A 19,569-nucleotide genomic window follows, 5' to 3' on the forward strand; every position below is an offset into this window, starting at 1 on the left:
CCAATCCCGGAGGGCAGCCCGCCAAACTGCGAGCGCGAGGCGGGGCTGGCGGGAGCGAGCCGTTGGCGGGGGGGAGGGGGGCTCGCGCTGGCTTGGGGCCTCGCGCATGCGCGCCGGCCGGCCTGCCCGCCCTCTCTCAGAGGCCTCAGGTGGGGGTGGTCATTCTCTCCCCCGCCATTTCTGGTCGCCCCCTTTAACCCACGACGACCCTCCCCCCCGGGCCCTTCACACTGAGCCCAAAGCTCCCCTCAGGTCTCCCTCCCTGGGCCTGCTCCAGGGTTAGTGGTCGCCCCAATCCCCTCAGAGCGGCCAAAGGGAGAATGGATTTTTTACTTCTCGCCGCCCCCCACCCCCCCAGGCCTCATTGCCCCTTAATTAATGTTGGTATTTGTTAAGCGCTTACTATGTGTAGAGCACTGTTCTAAGCGCTGGGGGAGATACAGGGTCATCAGGTTGTCCCACGTGAGGCTCACAGTCTTCATCTCCATTTTACAGATGAGGGAACTGAGGCCCAGAGAAGTGAAGTGACTTGCCCGCAGTCACACAGCTGACGAGTGGCGGAACTGGGATTCGAACCCATGACCTCTGACTCCCAAACCCGTTCTCTTTGCACTGAGCCACGCTGCTTCTCTAAGGCCTCATTAGCGTCCCAGTTATGTCTGGGGCTCTTTTGATCTTTTTATAATAATAATAATGGTATTTGTGAAGCGTTTACTTTGTGCAAAGCACTGTTCTAAGCGCTGGGTGGGGGGGATACAGGGTCATGAGGTTGTCCCACGCAGGGCTCACAGTCTTAATCCCCATTTTACAGATGAGGGAACTGAGGTCCAGTGAAGTAACTTGCCTAAAGTCACACAGCTGACAAGTGGCAGAGCTGGGATCAGAACCCATGACCTCTGACTCCCAAGCCCAGGCTCTTTCCACTGTGCCACGCTGCTTCTCTTTATACAGAGGAAGACCACCTGGTCCCCCCTCAAAAAAAAAACCCCACCCTCCTAAATTTAAAAAGTCCCCTTTTCCTCAGCTCCCTCTCCCCTCCCAATCACCCCAACTCACTCCCTTTGCTCTGCCCTCCTCCCTGTCCCACAGCACTGGTGTTTATATGTACATATCTATAATCCTATTTATTTACATTAATCCCTATTTACTTGTATTGATGTGTATATAGCTCCAATTCTATTTATTTATATCGATGCTATTGATGCCTGTTTACTTGTTTGGGTGTCTGTCTCCCCCCTTCTAGACTGTAAAGCCGGTGTGGGCAGGGATTGTCTCTCGCTATTGCTGAGGTGTACTTTCCTAGCACTTAGTACAGTGCTGTGTGCACAGTAAGTGCTCAGTAAATATGATTCATTGAACGAATGAATGAAGTTCATCACCACTCTCTCCTAGGGCCCTGGAAGTGACCAGGTCCTGCCTGGACCCCAGTTGGAAGGGGAAAGGCCAACTGGTAGAAGTTGTCTTCATGCTCCTTTTGACCCCATCCTGGTAAGTTGGTGTTTGCAGTGGTTTATAAAATTCTCCTGACAAATGACATTGTCCCCGGTGAAGTTACAGGGTCAGGGAGTCGCCCAGAATGTATTTTCCTCTAAAGCGATGTGGAGGAGTTCTGTGGGTCCATGGATTTGATCAATCATTAGTGTTTACTGAGGGCCCACAGTGTACAGAGCACGGGGCCTAATTGATAGAGCCTGGGGTCCGGGAGTCAGAGGACCTGGTTTCTAATTCCAGCTCCGCCACTTGTCTGCTGTGTGACCTTGCATAAATCACTTTGCTCCTCTGTGCCTCGGTTACCTCTTCTGCAAAATGAGGATTAAGACTGTGATCCCCATGTGGGGTATATCCAACCTGATTGGCCTTTATTTACCCTAGCTCTTAGTACAGTCCCTGGCAGGTAGCGTTTAACAAGTACCTTTAAAAAAAACACCCAAAACTCTTGGGAAAATACAATTGAGTAAGTAGGCACTATCCCTCCCCAAAAGGACTTTGTGATCTAACAAGGGAGACAGACACTAAAATAAATTATAGGTAGGGCAGCATTTGGAAGTATTTATTGAGCATTTACTCTGTGCAGAGCACTGTATTAAACACATGGGAGTTAGAAGACATGATTCAAGCTCTCAAGGACGTTGCAGTCTAGATGGACTAAAGTCGATCATTTTAGAAACTCAGGCATTCTGGGTGGATAATAATAACAATAATGATGACTTTTGTTAAGTGCTTTCTACATGCCAAGCTCTTACTAAGATAATCAGGCCAGACAGTCCCTATCTCACATGGAGAACACGTATTTCATCTCCATTTGACATCTGAGGAAACTGAAGCACAGAAAAGTGAAGTGACTTGCTCAAGGTTACACAACAGGTAAGTGGTGAAGCTGTGAATAATAACAATAACTGTGATATTTGTTGAGCACTTCCTGTGAGCCAGGCACTGTAGAAAGCACTAGGGTAGACACGAGATAATCAGGTTGGACACAGTCTCCGTCCCACATGGGGCTCACATTCTTACTCCCATTTCACAGATGAGGTAACTGACCCAGAGAAGGTAAGTGACTTGCTCAAGATCAAACAGCAAACAAGTAGCAAAGCCAGAATTACACCCCAGGTTCTCTGACTTCCAGGCCTGTGTACTTTTCATTAGGTCATGCTGCCTTTTTGTCTTCTGTTTCTGGCTCTGCTGCTGACTGATTTTTGAGTAACTTCCAGAAGGATTCTTTCTCTTCTTTGCCATTTAATAGGCCATTGTGGATATTGACTAAATATTGACGATGATAGAGTATAGGTAGTGTTCTTATTCTGTCTATTATTGATTGAAAACCAGAGATTTTTTATGGGGCTGTAAAAGCACCCATAGTCTGATAACATTGGCTACAGTGGCTTCAACTACCACCTCTAATGCAGGTCATACCCATAGGCCATTGTGGATATTGACTAAATATTGATGATGATAGAGTATAGGTAGTGTTCTTATTCTGTCTATTATTGATTGAAAACCAGAGACTTTTTATGGGGCTGTAAAAGCACCCATAGTCTGATAACATTGGCTACAGTGGCTTCAACTACCACCTCTAATGCAGGTCATACCCAGAACTTCATCTCCAGCTTTCACCTCTCTCTTCTCACATCTCCTGCCTTCAAGACATCTCTACTTGGATGTCCTCCTGTCACCCCAAACTTCAGAACTCCTTATCTTCCCACCCAAACTCCATCCTTCCCCTGACTTTGCCATCATTGTAGATGGCACCACAATCCTTCCTGCCTCACAAGCCTGCAACCTTGGCGCTATCCTAGATTCCCCTCTGTCATTCAACCATATAGTCAATCCGTCACCAAATCCTGTCGGTCCCACCTTCACTAAAATAATAATAATAATAACAACACATCGCTAAAATCTGCCCCCTTCCTCTCCATCCAAAGTTAATACAATATTGCCTCCAAATTAATACAGTGACTCATCCTATCCCACCTGGATTACTGCATTAGTCTCCTTGCTGATCTCCCAGCCTCCTGTCCCTCCCCATTCCAGTTTATACTTTACTCTGCTGCCCGGAGCATTTTTCTACAAAAACACTGAGACCTGTCACCCCCCTCCTCAAAAAACTCCAGTGATTGCCCATCCATGGGTTTGGGAGTCAGAGGTGGGTTCCAATCCTAGCTCCACCACTTGTTTGCTGTGTGACTTTGGGTAAGTCACTTCTCTGTGCCTCAGTCACCTCATCTGTAAAATGGGGATTGAGACTGTGAGCCCCAAGTGGGACAACCTGATTACCTTGTATCTACCCCAGGTCTTAGAACAGTGTTTGGCACATATTAAGTGCCTAACAAATACTACGCAGGGTACTCTACGCAGATGACACACAGATATACATCTCTGCCCCTGTCCTCTCCCCCTCCCTTCAAGCTCGCATCTCCTCCCGCCTCCAGGATGTCTCCACCTGGATGTCGGCCCGCCACCTAAAACTCAACATGAGCAAGACTGAGCTCCTCATCTTCCCTCCCAAGCCCGGTCCTCTCCCAGATTTCCCTATCACCGTGGATGGCACGACCATCCTTCCCGTCCTTCGGGCCCGCAATCTCGGTGTCATCTTTGACTCGTCTCTCTCGTTCACCCCACACATCCTATCCGTTATCGAGACCTGCCTGTTTCACCTTTACAATATCGCCAAGATCCGCCCTTTCCTCTCCACCCAAACGGCTACCTTACTGCTACGGGCTCTCGTTACATCCCGGCTAGACTACTGTGTCAGCCTTCTCTCTGATCTCCCTTCCTCCTCTCTCGCCCCGCTCCGGTCTATTCTTCACTCCGCTGCCCGGCTCATCTTCCTGCAGAAACGATCTGGGCCTGCCACTCCCCTTCTTAAACACCTCCAGTGGTTGCCTATCGACCTCCGCTCCAAACAAAAACTCCTCACTCTAGGCTTCGAGGCTCTCCATCACCTTGCCCCTTCCTACCTCTCCTCCCTTCTCTCTTTCTACCGCCCACCTCCTCACCGTCCCTCGGTCTCGCCTATCCCGCCGTCGACCCCCGGGCCACGTCCTCCCGCGGTCCTGGAACGCCCTCCCTCCTCACCTCCGCCAAACTGATTCTCTTCCCCTCTTCAAAACCCTACTTAAAACTCACCTCCTCCAAGAGGCCTTCCCAGACTGAGCTCCTCTTCTCCCTCTACCGCCCTCCTTCACCTCTCCGCAGCTTAACCCTCTTCTCCCCCCATTTCCCTCTGCTCCTCCCCCTCTCCCTTCCCCTCCCCTCAGCACTGTACTCGTCCGCTCAACTGTATATATTTACATCACCCTATTCATTTTGTTAATGAAATGTACATCGCCTCGATTCTATTTAGTCGCCATTGTTTTTACGAGATGTTCTTCCCCTCGACTCTATTTATCGCCATCGTTCTCGTCTGTCCGTCTCCCCCGATTAGACCGTAAGCCCGTCAAACGGCAGGGACTGTCTCTATCTGTTGCCGACTTGTTCATTCCAAGAGCTTAGTACAGTGCTCTGCACATAGTAAGCGCTCAATAAATACTATTAAGTGAATGAATGAATAAATAAATTATTATCATTATTATCCACCTCCCTATCAAATAAAAAGTCCTCACCATTAGCGTTAAAGCTCTCCATCACCTTGCCCCCTCTTACTTACTTACTTGCCCCCTCACTTCTCTCCTTCTACAGCCCAGCCCACACACTTTGCTCCTGTAATGCTAACCTTCCCACTGTGCCTCCATCCCTCCTGTCTTGCTGCTGACCCCTCACTCATGTCCTGCCTCTAGCCTGCAACGCTCTCCCTCCTCAAATCCGACAGTTACTCACCCTCGCTTCAGCCTGTAGTAAACACTTAACAAATATCATTATTTTTCGAAACCTTATTGAAGGCACATCTTCTCCAAGAGGCTTTCCCAGACTAAGCCCCACTTTTCCTCATCTCCTACTCCTTTCTGCATTGCCCTGACTTGTTCCCTTCGTTCTTCCCCTCTCCCAGCCCTACAGTACTTATGTACATATCTGTAACTATGTATTGATGTCTGTCTCCCCTCCTCTAGTCTGTGAGCTAGTTGTGGGCAGGGAATGTCACTGTTTATTGTTGTATTGTACTTTCCCAAGCTCTTAGTATAGTGCTCTGCGGCATAGTAAGGACTCAATAAATACACTGAATAAATTAATGGATAACAAGTTGATCCAATTAAGGTGCTAGTTAACACCTAAATGTTTAAAGACCGACCCAATCCTTTTAAATTGGCTTCTCTTCCCATTTTCACACCTTGTATTTCTTTTTCCAAGGTGAGAAATGACTTCTCCCAGAGCTTTATCAAGGCTAGAAAAAGCTTTCTCTGTTGGTTTGGTGTAGGCCCCGTTGTAGCAGAATGAGTAGGTGACAACTCTGTTCTGTCTTAGAAAATTTAATGATTTTCCCATTTTTGTGTGTGCAGAAAAGATCTACTTGGGTTAGTTTAAGAAGTTCTTTCTTGATGATTTTTGTAAGAAGCTCCAAATAAAATCTTGAGATTCTTCCTTTAGAAAGGAAAGTTTTGAGTATTGAGTTTTGCCAAAACATGGACTCATTGGGTAGGCATTTTACCTTGCTCAGAGTTGTGAAAATAGGAGAGGAGTTTGGTCCTCAGTGTGCTGTTCTTCTTGGAATCAATAGGTGTGGATATCATGCATTATGGAGTTTATCATTCCTGCAAGTTTTCCATCCTGTTCTCCTCATCGCTATATTTTAGTTTTGCAGAACTGGAAAAAAGTCTGTGCAGTGTTAGTAATTATGGTATTTGTTGAGTGTTTATTGTGTGTCAAGATCTGTGCAAAGTTCTGGGCTAGATGTACAGTCTGCATTGACCTTCTGAGAGCATTCCAAGAAGGACCAGGCTACCTGAAGAACATTTTTGGTTCCATTTATCCGTCAGTCTCCTGTTTCTCCTTTTCTGTATAATCTCTATATGAGTGCATCGATACTGTGCATTGCGTTCAGTGTGTCACATATTTTCTCTCGTGGTTTAATTGGTTTAGCTTTTTTATCATATATGGGTACAAAGTGTCAAAAGCCTGGTTTAACAGGTTCTGGGTGACAAGCAAAAGACACTGTTTTTATAACAATGCTCTCACAAGTAGGTAAGAAGTGCAGGATTAGAAATTATGGCAGGATCATCTGGTTTTATGCAGTGCTCCGGAGAAGGGTTGAATAAAAGCCTGGAAATTAACATTTTAAATAATAATTGTAGCATTTGTTAAACCAAGGGATGTACTAAACTCTGGGTTAAATACAAGGTAATCAGGTCCAACACAGTCCCTGCCCCACATGGGGCTCACAGTGTAAGGAGGAGGGAGAGCAGGTATTTAATCCCTATTTTGCAGATGAGGAAACCGAGGCACAGAGAAGTTAAATGACTTGCTTAAAGTCACACAGCAGGTATGGCAGAGGTGGGGTTAGAACGCTGGTCCTCTGCCTCCCAGGCCTGTGCTCTTTTTGACGGGAGCTTTGCTTTCGAGGGATGTTCCCCACTTGTAAAATGAGTAAATATTTGAAATGGATGACAGAAATTCAGCAGGTACAGCAATCGTAGTGCATTTTGAGGTGTCAAATAGCTGAAGGCTGTCAGTATTTATTTTACACGTGGATACAAGCAAATCAGATCGGACACGATCCCAGGAGCGCTTACTATGTGCTTACTATATCACCACTCGATTTTCAGCACGTTCCCCATTAGGTTTTCTCAAAGTGCCATAAACAAACTCTGTCAGCGTGGCTCTTCTTTTCCACATGCTTTTAACGGCTCTTTGGAGCTCTGGCTTCCATGGCACATCTCAACTCTTTCACGCTGTGTTAGATTTAATGGTGTCTTCTCTGCATTTCGTGAAATGATCCGGACATCACTCCTTTCCCGTCACAGTATCCTTAAAATACAGCTCTGTGCTTCGGCTCTGAGAGCGCAATTTCTGAAAAGCGGGATAACCTGTGCCGTAATGGAAGGTTTAATGTCACCGGCGTAGGAGGACGTCAGCAGTGCAGAGCAGACCTAGGCAGCTCCGCGTTCTCTATTAAGGGTGGAAAAATACCCTGGCAAGAAAATGGGGCCTGCGTAAAATAATGACACTTAAAACACTGTTCCACTATTGCCTTTGCTGCAGCTTTTTAAATGTGCACATTAGGTATTACCGCATCACCACATTATATCCCCCACCTATTGTGAGGTTAACTGCCATAAAGGAATAATAAGACTCATAATTATTGTTAAATATGTAATTCTTTATTATTGGTCTTCTGCCCTCTCCCCCGGCTCCCTCTGGACCCCCCAAAGCCAACCCAACAACTCATTCTGGTGGGGGAGGCCAAACAGCCATAAATATGATTAGAAGCAGTGTGGACTAGTGGATAGTGCACAGGCCTAGGAATCATAAGGACCTGGGTTCTAATCCCAGCTCCTCCCCTTGTTGGCTTTGGTTACCCCATCTACAAAATGGGGATTAAGACTTTGAGCCCCATGAGGGACAGGGACTGTGTCTAGCCTGATTTGCTTGCATCCATCCCAGCGCTTAGAACAATGCCTGGCACTTAGTAAGCGTGTAACAAATGACACAATGCTCTGCCCACAATGAGCTTGAAAACTGGGATGTGGACTGTGTCCAGTCTGACTCTCTTGCATCTAGCCCAGTGCTTAGTACAGTGCCTGGCACACAGTAAGTGCTAAACAAATAAAATCTAGAAATTTATTTAAAAAATGTATTTAAAAAAATAAGCGCTCAGTAAATGTCACGAAGTGATTGATGCCCTTATTTTGGCAAGTGCCTGATTAGAAAAATCTAATCCCCCAATTGGACTGTGAGCCCGTCATTGGGCAGGGATTGTCTCTATCTGTTGCCGAATTGTACATTCCAAGCGCTTAGTACAGTGCTCTGCACAGAGTAAGCGCTCAATAAATACTATTGAATGAATGAATGAATGAAAAAATCTCCCTGGACTGTACTGCCACCGTGTGGTTTTACTGAGAATTACTGGACTTATGAATACTGTTTTTTCTGCCTTTATCTTTGAAGGCATTTGTATAATTGGGCGTATTCAGTTTCAACTTTTAATAATAGTAATTATGGTATTTATTAAACACTTACTATGTGCCAGGCACTGTTCTAAGCGCTGGGGTAAATGCAAGATAATTACGCTGGATGGTACATACTTTTACACTCCATTGATTCCCCCGCATAATTTATTTAGCATCTGTCTTGGGAAGAGATCCCGTCTATTAACTCTTGTCATGCTCTCCCAAGCGCTTAGTACAGTGCTCGCCCTAAGAGTAAGTGTTCAATAAATGTTATCGATTGACATGATGCCAGTGCGATTTTTCCGTGACGTAAACAGATTGCACTGCATTGAAAAGTGACTCTTCAGAACGGAGATGGGGATTTAATGTTTTATCCCTCAGAGTCTTTAGGTGTGATAAAATGGCCAAGGGGGGAAGCGGGGAGTCTGGTTGCTGCCCATTAGATCAGTGGAGATGATGGAGCCAATGTGTCTTTTTAGCTTCTGAGGTCTGATAGTCCTCAAACCTTGACCAGGAAGTTTCCTCCTGGTCTTCGCCCTTCTACAGACAACTCCTTATCTTCCCACCCAAACCCTGCCCTTCCCCTGACTTTCCCATCACTGTAGACAGCACCATTCATTCATTCAATAGTATTTATTGAGCGCTTACTATGTGCAGAGCACTGTACTAAGCGCTTGGGATGAACAAGTCGGCAACAGATAGAGACGGTCCCTGCCGTTTGACGGGCTTACAGTCTAATCGGGGGAGACGGACAGACAAGAACGATGGCACTAAACAGCGTCGAGGGGAAGAACATCTCGTAAAAACCGATGGCAACTAAATAGAATCGAGGCGATGTACGATTCATTAACAAAATAAATAGGGTAACGAAAATATATACAGTTGAGCGGACAAGTACGGTGCTGTGGGGATGGGAAGGGAGAGGTGGAGGAGCAGAGGGAAAAGGGGAAAATGAGGCTTTAGCTGCGGAGAGGTAAAGGGGGGATGGCAGAGGGAGTAGAGGGGGACGAGGAGCTCAGTCTGGGAACGCCTCTTGGAGGAGGTGATTTTTAAGTAGGGTTTTGAAGAGGGAAAGAGAATCGGTTTGGCGGAGGTGAGGAGGGAGGGCGTTCCAGGACCGCGGGAGGACGTGACCCAGGGGTCGACGGCGGGATAGGCGAGACCGAGGGACGGTGAGGAGGTGGGCGGCAGAGGAGCGGAGCGTGCGGGGTGGGCGGTAGAAAGAGAGAAGGGAGGAGAGGTAGGAAGGGGCAAGGTGATGGAGAGCCTTGAAGCCTAGAGTGAGGAGTTTTTGTTTGGAGCGGAGGTCGATAGGCAACCACCGGAGTTGTTTAAGAAGGGGAGTGACATGCCCAGATCGTTTCTGCAGGAAGATGAGCCGGGCAGCGGAGTGAAGAATAGACCGGAGCGGGGCGAGAGAGGAGGAAGGGAGGTCAGAGAGAAGGCTGACACAGTAGTCTAGCCGGGATATAACGAGAGCCCGTAACAGTAAGGTAGCCGTTTGGGTGGAGAGGAAAGGGCGGATCTCGGCGATATTGTAGAGGTGAAACCGGCAGGTCTCGGTAACGGATAGGATGTGTGGGGTGAACGAGAGGGACGAGTCAAGGATGACACCGAGATTGCGGGCCTGCGGGACGGGAAGGATGGTCGTGCCATCCACGGTAATAGAGAAGTCTGGGAGAGGACCGGGTTTGGGAGGGAAGATGAGGAGCTCAGTCTTGCTCATGTTGAGTTTTAGGTGGCGGGCCGACATCCAGGTAGAGACGTCCCGGAGGCAGGAGGAGACGCGAGCCTGAAGGGAGGGGGAGAGGACAGGGGCGGAGATGTAGATCTGCGTGTCATCTGCGTAGAGATGGTAGTCAAAGCCGTGAGAGCGGATGAGTTCACCGAGGGAGTGAGTGTAAATGGAGAACAGAAGAGGGCCAAGAACTGACCCTTGAGGAACTCCAACAGTTAAAGGATGGGAGGGGGAGGAGGCTCCGGCGTAGGAGACCGAGAATGATCGGCCAGAGAGGTAAGAGGAGAACCGGGAGAGGACAGAGTCCGTGAAGCCAAGGTGAGATAAGGTATGGAGGAGGAGGGGATGGTCGACAGTGTCAAAGGCAGCAGAGAGGTCGAGGAGGATCAGAATGGAGTAGGAGCCATTGGATTTGGCAAGAAGGAGGTCATGGGTGACCTTAGAGAGAGCAGTCTCGGTAGAGTGGAGGGGACGGAAGCCAGATCGGAGGGGGTCTAGGAGAGAATGGGAGTTAAGGAATTCTAGGCATCGATTGTAGACGACTCGTTCTAGGATTTTGGAAAGGAAGGGTAGTAGGGAGATAGGACGATAACTGGAGGGGGAAGTGGGGTCAAGAGTGGGTTTTTTTAGGATGGGGAAGACGTGGGCATGTTTGAAGGCAGAGGGGAAGGAGCCCTTGGAGATTGAGTGGTTAAAAATAGAAGTTAAGGAAGGGAGGAGTGCAGGGGCGATGGTTTTAAGAAGGTGAGAGGGAATGGGGTCCGAGGCGCAGGTGGAGGGGGTGGCACCATCCTCCTTCCTGTCTCAGAAACCCATAACCCTGGCATTATCCTTGACTCCACTCTATCATTCAATCCACATATTCAGTCGTCTGTGACTAAATCCTGTCGGTTCACCCTTCACAACAGAGTTAAAATCCACCTTTTCTTCTAAATCCAAACTGCTACCATGTTAATCCAAGCGTTTATCCTATCCTGCCTTGATTACCAAATCAGCTTCATTTCTGACCTCCCTGCCTCCTGTCTTTCCCCACTGTAGACCATACTTTACTGTGCTGGCCGAATCATCTTTCTACAAAAACCTTCAGGCCATGTTTCCCCACCCCTCAAGGAGGTTGCCCATCCACCTCCACATGAGAAGCAGCATGGCTCAGTGGAAAGAACCCGGGCTTGAGAGTCAGAGGTCATGGGTTCGAATCCCAGCTCTGCCACTTGTCAGCTGTGTGACTGTGGGCAAGTCACTTCACTTCTCTGTGCCTCAGTTCCCTCATCTGTAAAATGGGGATTAAGTGTGAGCCTCACGTGGAACAATCACATTACCCTGTATCTACTCCAGCGCTTAGAACAATGCTTTGCACATAGTAAGCGCTTAACGAATACCAACATTATTATTATTATCAAACAGAAACTCCTCACTGTCAGCTTTTTAAGGCCTCAATCACATTGCCCCCTCCAGTCTGCAAGATCATTGTGGGTGGGGAATGTTTCTGTTATATTGTGCTCTCCCAAGTGCTTAGTACAATACTTTGCACAGAGTAAGCTCTCAATAAATATGATTGATTGAGTGATTGAACTCTGTTAACTGGGAGGAGCAGCGTGGTTTAGTGGAAAGAGCCTGATCTTGGGAGTCAGAGGTCATGGGTTTGAATCCCGGCTCTGCCACTTGGCAGCTGTGTGACTGTGGGCAAGTCACTTCACTTCTCTGTGCCTCAGTTACCTCATCTGTAAAATGGGGATTAACTGTGAGCCTCACATGGGACAACCTGATTACCCTGTATCTACCCCAGCGCTTAGAACAGTGCTCTAAACACCAACATTATTATTATTATTCTGTGTGTCCTTATTATTAAGTCACTTCACTTCTCTGGGCCTCAGTTACCTCATCTGCAATATGGGGATTAAATCCCACTATGAGCCCCATGTGGGAGAGGGACTTTGTGCAATCTGATTATCTCATACCAACCCTAGTGCTTAGAACAGTGTTTGACACATAGTAAGTGCTTAACAAATACCATTAAAAATATATATAACGCCAGCCAAAAAACTCTCACTTATCTTGAATTCCACCAATATATTTTAGCCATTGGTTTTCTCTTTTTTCCTATGCATGCCTAAATTGTTCATAAAAAACACTGGACGGACTTGAATTCTCAGTTGGTTTTTCCTTCCTGTGCCCACTCCTTCTTGATCGAAAAATAGTCAGAATGTGGGCAGCAGCAGGGACGGGGAGAAATAGGGGATTTGTTTTCCCCAGATTATCACCAGACAGGATGATCATCACCCAAAATTAAAGAGCAAACCCTGCTAGATTATAAATTTCGTGAGAGCAAGGGTCCTTCCTGTCTTCTAACTCCTTTGTGCTCTCTTGAGTGCTTAGGCTTAATGCTTAGGGCTTTATACTACTGATAAACTCAGTTTTATACTCCTGACTACTTGTGCCCCACCCTCCCTTAAAGGAAATGAGATTTGCAGGCTTTTGCAATTTTGGGAATTTTGAATCTGAGGAGGTTGTGATGGATCACAACTTGAAGGAGAATCTTATACCGGTCAATCTTTTTCTCATGCCATCTCCCACCTCCCCTCCATCTTAATAATTATTGTGGTATCTGTTAAGTACTTACTATGTGTCAAGCACTGTACTAAGCAGTGGTGTAGGTACAAGCAAATCGGGATGGTCCCACATGGGGCTCACAGTCTCGATCCTCATTTTACAGATGAGTAACTGAGGCAGAAGTGAAATGATTTGCCCAAAGTCACACTGCAGACACGTGGCAGAACTGGGATTAGAACCCAGGTCCTTCTGACTCCCATCTTCCACGTCTCTGTTCTTTCCTCCTCAAAGCACACCGAGGAGTCGTCCTTGTGTTGCCATGCTTAATGTTGGCAGCACTTCTCTTGGGCCTCCTTGTCCCATGCATCTTACCAGGTTTCGGCCCAAAGACAGCTTGTCCGTTCAGTGTGGCACGTCTTTCTAGCCACAGCAATGTTCAGCTGGGACACAGCCCCACCTGAGGCTTTCAGGACTAGCAGTCAATCAGTGGATAGGAGGTGAACCAGGAGAGGACAGTATCAGGGAAGCCAAAATTAGACAGTGTTTCCAGGGAAAGTGGGTGGTCCACAATGTCCAAGGGGAGTTGAGAAGTCTAGGATGATTAGGATGGATCAAAATCTACGCCCTCCCCCATTGCCACCCCCCAAGTCCCATGGCACTTATTTACCTATCCGTAATTTATTTATATTAATGTCTATCTCCCCCCTAGACTGTAAACTCGTTGTGGCAGGGACGCGTCTACCAACTCTGGGGTATTGTACTCTACCAAGCGCCTAATACATTGCTCTGCACATAGTAAGCACTCAATAAATACCACTGATTGATTGGATTTGGTAAGGAGGAGGTGATTGGTGACCTTGGAGAGTTTTTGAGGCACAGTGGGGGTCGGGGGGCAGAATCCAGATTGCAGGGGATGGAGGAGGGGAAGTAGAGGCAGGGGGTGTCTTTTCATTCCCAGTCCTGTGGTTTCCACAAAGCTCTGCTTTTGCCTCACAGGAAATGGATCAAAATCACTTGGAAAATGTTGTAAAAGCAACAGGTAGTAACCCGTTTAGGCTCTGACGACTGTCCATCTGTCCGTCTGTACAGTTTAAACTCTCTAGCTTTCCTAAACCGTACATTAGCATTTGAGGGCATCAGATAGCACCTCTTTAAGATTTTAACACAATCAGGAATGCTGAGGAAGGTGTTGATGTTGCCTCATTAACTATCTTTTAAGGGAAAACTGGTTAAATAAATAGAACTTGTCCCTCAGTGCAGTGCTAATGTTCTCTCCACAGTGTCAAAAGCAGCCGAGAGGTCCAGGAGAATTACGATGGAGTAGAGGCCATTAGATCTGACTAGAAGGAGATCATCGGTGACCTTAGAGAGGGCAGTTTCTATGGCGTGGAGGGGGCGGAAACCAGATTGTTAGGGGCCAAGGAAAGAATCAGAGAGGAAGTAGAGGCAGTGGGTGTAGACAGTTCCCGGAAGGTGTTTGGAAAGGAATGATGGGAGGGAAATGGGGTGAAGGGAAGGTTTTTTAGGATAGGTGATTCATAGGCAAATTTGAAAGCAATATAGGAAAGGAGTCTTGGGAGAGTGAGACATTGAAGATGACAGGGAGGGGACAAGTGTTTTAATAAGGTGTGAAGGGATGGGTTTGGAGACACAGGTGGAGGGGGTAAATTTTGAGAGGAGGTAGAAAATCTGGGAGATGCTGATGGGAAGGGAGAGTCGAAGAGGGGGCAGGAGGAGGGTGGGACTGGAGAGGTGCAGGGGAGATTTAAGGGCGATCCTGCCTGACGGTTTGATTTTTCCATAGTTGTTGAAAGAGTTGGTAAATTCATTCGGACAAAGGATGGGGAAGTGGGTGGGAAGGGGGTTTGAAGAAAGAATCAAAATCTGAAACAGTTGGCATGAAAGGCAACAGAGATGAAGGAAATGTTGTTGCGGGTTGGAGGGCAGGGAAGAGGGATGGTTCTTAAATCTGTTTAAATGTTTGACACAACTGCTAGTGAAACCAGTATGTTTCCTTTTGGTTTGTGCCATTGCCACTCCTTTGATGAATGAGGGTTCACATTGACTAGAAGAGTGATAACTCTAATCAGATGAGAGGCATTTCCCCTCTGCTCTTGCTCACATGTTCAGGGAATACCTCTGGCGTCTAGCTTCCTTGTTTCCCTGGAATGGGCTACCCTGGAAGGGCTCGATCATGTCTCTTTTTGAAGAAGAAAAGCTGGGGAGTTCAGTTTCCCAGTTGCCATAGTTTTGTTTTTTTGCTGTGATAGTGGTGGTACCCAGAGTCTTTGGGAAAACCCACCCCTATTTATGGCTGAGCTGAAGAGAAGCAGCGTGGACTAATGGAAAGAGTACAGTACCGAGTGTCAAGAGTGCGTCTCTTCCTGCCCCACAGGCTGTCAGCTCATTGTGGACAGGGAATGTGCGTGTTTATTGTTGCATTGTACTCTCCCAAACTCACAGTACAGTGCTCTGCACACAGAAAGTATTCCATAAATACGGTTGAATGAATGAAAGAGGCCTGGGTTTCAACCCTAGCTCCACCGCTTGCCTTATGTGTGACTTTGGGCAAGGCACTTTTTTTTTTTTTAATGGTATTTGTTAAACACTTACTATGTGCCAGGCACTGTACTTTGCGCTAGGGATACAAGCTTGCACACAGTCCATGTTCCACATGGAACTCACAGTCTTTATCCCCATTTTATAAACGAGGTAACTGAGGCACAGAGAAGTGAAGTGACTTGCCCAAGATCACACAGCAGACAAGTGCCGGAGTTGGGAATAAAATTTAGGTCCTTCTGACTCCCAGGCCCGTATTCTATCCACTAGGCCATGCTGCTTTGCAATCAATCAGTGACATTTATTGATTGCTTATAGGTGCAGAACACTATACTTGGGAGAATACAACAGAGTGGGTAGACATGTTCCCTGCTCACAATGAGTTTATAGTCTAGAGGACTTCTCTGTGCCTCAGTTTCCTCATCTCTAAAGTGGGGATTAATTACCTGGTCTCTCTCCTTATGTTGTGTGGAACAGAGACTGTGTCTCATCTGATTGTATTTTTACTGTCCCACAGCCTGTAGCACAAAAGAAGCACTTAATGAATACCCCAGAGCTCCGCCTCAGTATACACAACAACTTTTCTGAATTTGTCGATGAAACCCAAGGAAAGGCAACAGTCTGAAGACAGAGGCTTGATTTCTCATTGTTTCCAAATTCGGCTCAGCAGCACAGTCTTTCATTTGTCCTTTGCAAGCCTCTGCTTCCAGCCATGCGATATTTTCTTAATGGTATTTAAGCACTTACTATGTGCCAAACACCGTTCTAAACGCTGGGGTAGACACAAGTTAATTAGGTTGGAGACAATCCCTGTCCCTCGTGGGGCTCAGTCTAAGTAGGTGGCACAGCAGACTAAGTGGCGGAGCTGGGATTAGAACTCTGGTCCTTCTGACTCCCAGGCTCGTGCTCTATCCACCAGGTCATACTGCTTTCACAGGGGATGTGGCTCGCCTTTGTGGAACCCTTCCACAAACATAGTCAATCAGGGCTATTTATTGACCGCTTACAGAACACCATTCTAAGCGCAGAGCATGTCCTGAGCTCTTGGGACACTACCATAGGGAAGACGGATACGATTATACTAAGCTCTAAGGGGAGGAATAGAAAACTGGCCTAATTGGTGAGGGGAAAGGGCAGCGACTCCCCGGATGCTGGTCTTCTCTTTCCCTTGTATTGTTTGGCTATTTCTCTACTTCTCAGCACCTCCATTGGAGGGTGGGCTAGGGTCTTTTTTGTAGCACTTGGATGAAACTTGGATGAAAAAAGCGTGGTGGTGGCAGGACCTTATTGGTTTAAATGAGGGCTATTTGTAAACCTCTTACATGTGTACCCCAGGCTCTCAGGCCTACTTCTCACTGCTTTCTCCCACTTAGCACAGCCCTGCAGCTTCAAACCCTCGTTGTTCTGTTACCAGGTCCGAACAAACCAAATAGAAAATCCCTTTATTTTCCTCAGTTTCCTCATTCATAAAATGGGAGTTCAATACCTCTTCTCCCTGCTACTTGGACAGTGAGAACCATGTGGGGTAAAGACTGTGTCCATCTTGACTGTCTTCTACCTCCCCCAAATTATACATTCCGAGCACTTAGTACACTGCTCTGCACATAGTAAGCGCTCAATAAATACGATTGAATGAACACCCCAGCATTTAGTAAAGTGCTTGGCACATAGAATGTGCTAAACAAGTATTATTATGCGACTTCCGGAGAAATGTTAACCCAATTTTGGGATTTTGAGGAGGAGGTAGTGGAGAAGAGCAAAATATATGAGCAGGTGAATGTGAGGTCACTTTAGAAAATAATTTGAGATTTTCTCATTTTTACATTAATGATATATTTGATGGTTTTTAAAAAATCAAAAGCTGTATTGCAGGGGAAAGAAATAGCTTTAAATTACAAACCAGTGCCTACATGGGAAACAGTATAACTCTGGGAGAGCATTCTTCAGGAGTCACATTGTATTCATTTTCCTTTCCTGCCAAGTCGATCAGTAGCATTTATTGAGAACCTCCTGGGGGCAGAGGACTGTACTAACTGCTTTGGAGAGTAAAATAGAGGGAAAGGTCAAGGTCTCTGTCCTCAAAGAGTTTACCATAGAATGGGGCAGACAGGTAGACACACACTATTTAAAAGTAGTGAGAGCACGAAAAAGGACACAGAAATAAATAAGTGTAAAGAAATAATAGATAACTTTAATAATAATAATAATAATAATGTTGGTATTTGTTAAGCGCTTACTATGTGCCGAGCACTGTTCTAAGCGCTGGGGTAGACACAAGGGAATCAGGTTGTCCCACGAGAGGCTCACAGTCTTCATCCCCATTTTACAGATGAGGTAACTGAGGCACCGAGAAGTTAAGTGACTTGCCCAAAGTCACACAGCTGACAAATGGCTGAGCCGGGATTTGAACCCATGACCTCTGACTCCAAAGCCCGTGCTCTTTCCACTGAGCCACGCTGCTAACTTTAATCAGGTCAGACACAGCCTCTGTTTCACATGGGACTCACAGTCTAAGTAGGATGGTGCTGCAAAGGTATGGAATCCCCATTTCACAGATGAGGAAACTGAAGCCCAGAGAAGTTAGGTGACTTGCCCCAGGAGCAGCATGACTTCGTGAAGGGAGTATGGGTATGGGCTTGCAGAGCGGGGGTGCTGGAGGACTTGTGTATATATATACATTTATGATTCTATTTATTAATGATGTGTATATATCTATAATTCCATTTATTTTTATTGATGCTATTGATGCTATTTGATGTCTACTTGTTTGGTTTTTGGTTTTGTTGTCTGTCCCCCCCCCATTCTAGACTGTGAGCCCATTGTTGGGTAGGGATCGCCTACTGTCTGTTGCTGAATTGTACTTTCCAAACGCTGAGTACAGTGCTCTGTACTAATGAATGACCTGGTAACTAATTCCAGTTCTGCCACCTGCCTGCTGGATGACCTTGAGCAAGTCACTTCACTTCTCTGTGCCTCGGTATCCCCATCGGTAAAATGGGGGTTAAATACGTGCCTTCTCCGGCTCCTAGACCGTGAGCCCCGTGTGGGACAGGAATCGAGTCCCAGTTTTGCTGTATTGTACTTTCCAAGCGCTCAGTATAGTGCTCTGCGTACAGTAAGCGCTCAATAAATAATCCAGTGCTGTGCACACAGTCAGCGCTCAATAAATGGTCCAGTGGTGTGCACACAGTCAGCGCTCAATAATGAATCCAGTCCTCTGCACACAGTAAACGCTCATTAAATACGATTGAGTGGATGAATGGATAAATACGATCGAATGAACGAACGAGTCCAATCCGACGATCTTGTATCTTCCCCTGATTTCAGCCCAGCGTTTGGCACAGAGTATGTGCTCAACCAACGGCCCAATTATTGTCCCCATATACACGTCCTTTGGACGCGGTGACGCCCGGGTCCAACGTTGCGGTGTTTTTCGGCCGTAAAACCGGCTTGTCCTTCGGCTGCTCCTGAACAACGGACAATTTTCGGACCCTGCGGTCACTGGCCTCCGGCCCGCCCCCGCCGGGCTTTCCCCCACACCACCCCAGACCCACCAGCGACCAAAAGTTCGGCACATTTCACCTCTTTCTTCCTTTCGCCTAAGGCTTGGGCTTGGCGGGGCCGCCTGCCTGTTTCCCGCCGGGTGGGGGCGGAGGAGGAGGGGAGCGGGGCCCTACGGGGCCGGCCAAGGGGAAGGCGGGCTGCGGGTGACGGACAGGGCGGGGAGCCAGTGGGCGGGGAGGATGTTACGAGGTGGCGCGCGCGCCCCCCCGCCCTTCCCCCCCTTCCTCCTCCCGGGCTCCGGCGATATAAGGCGCCCCACGCGTGGACATTGTCCGGCGGCGGAGGGACCGGGAGCGGACAGGACCGACCGACCGACCGACCGACAGAGCGAGGGTCCGGCCGGGACCCGGAGGGCCAAATCCCGGGCGGCGGCGGCCGCGCTAGCGCCCCCTAGCGGACCGGCTGAGGAGGTGAGCGCGCCCCCGCCCCCGCTCCCGCCCGCCGTCCCCGGAGCCCGGGGGGAAGGGGACGGGAGGGACCGCCCCCGCTCCTCCCGCCGGCCTCTTCCTTCCTTCCTCCCGCCCCTCCCCTCCCCGCCCCGCCCCTGACCACGCTGTGCTGCCGCTCTTTGCAGGCGCTTCCTCTCCTCTCGTCGTCGTCGACCTCCTCCTCCTCCTCCTC

At 47.7% G+C, this 19,569-nt stretch overlaps 1 long non-coding RNA gene across 1 annotated transcript; it reads left to right on the plus strand.

Annotated features, from left to right (window-relative positions):
- The first annotated feature begins 79 nt into the window (after nt 1-79).
- On the plus strand, nt 80-19,567 carry LOC120638095. Its single transcript, XR_005659582.1, has 3 exons — nt 80-149; nt 1,393-1,488; nt 19,523-19,567. It is a non-coding gene; the product is annotated as an uncharacterized LOC120638095 (long non-coding RNA).
- Nucleotides 19,568-19,569: the final 2 nt, after the last annotated feature.

This window comes from Ornithorhynchus anatinus, chromosome X2, assembly GCF_004115215.2.
Source record: "Ornithorhynchus anatinus isolate Pmale09 chromosome X2, mOrnAna1.pri.v4, whole genome shotgun sequence".
In the NCBI taxonomy this organism is placed as follows: domain Eukaryota; kingdom Metazoa; phylum Chordata; class Mammalia; order Monotremata; family Ornithorhynchidae; genus Ornithorhynchus; species Ornithorhynchus anatinus.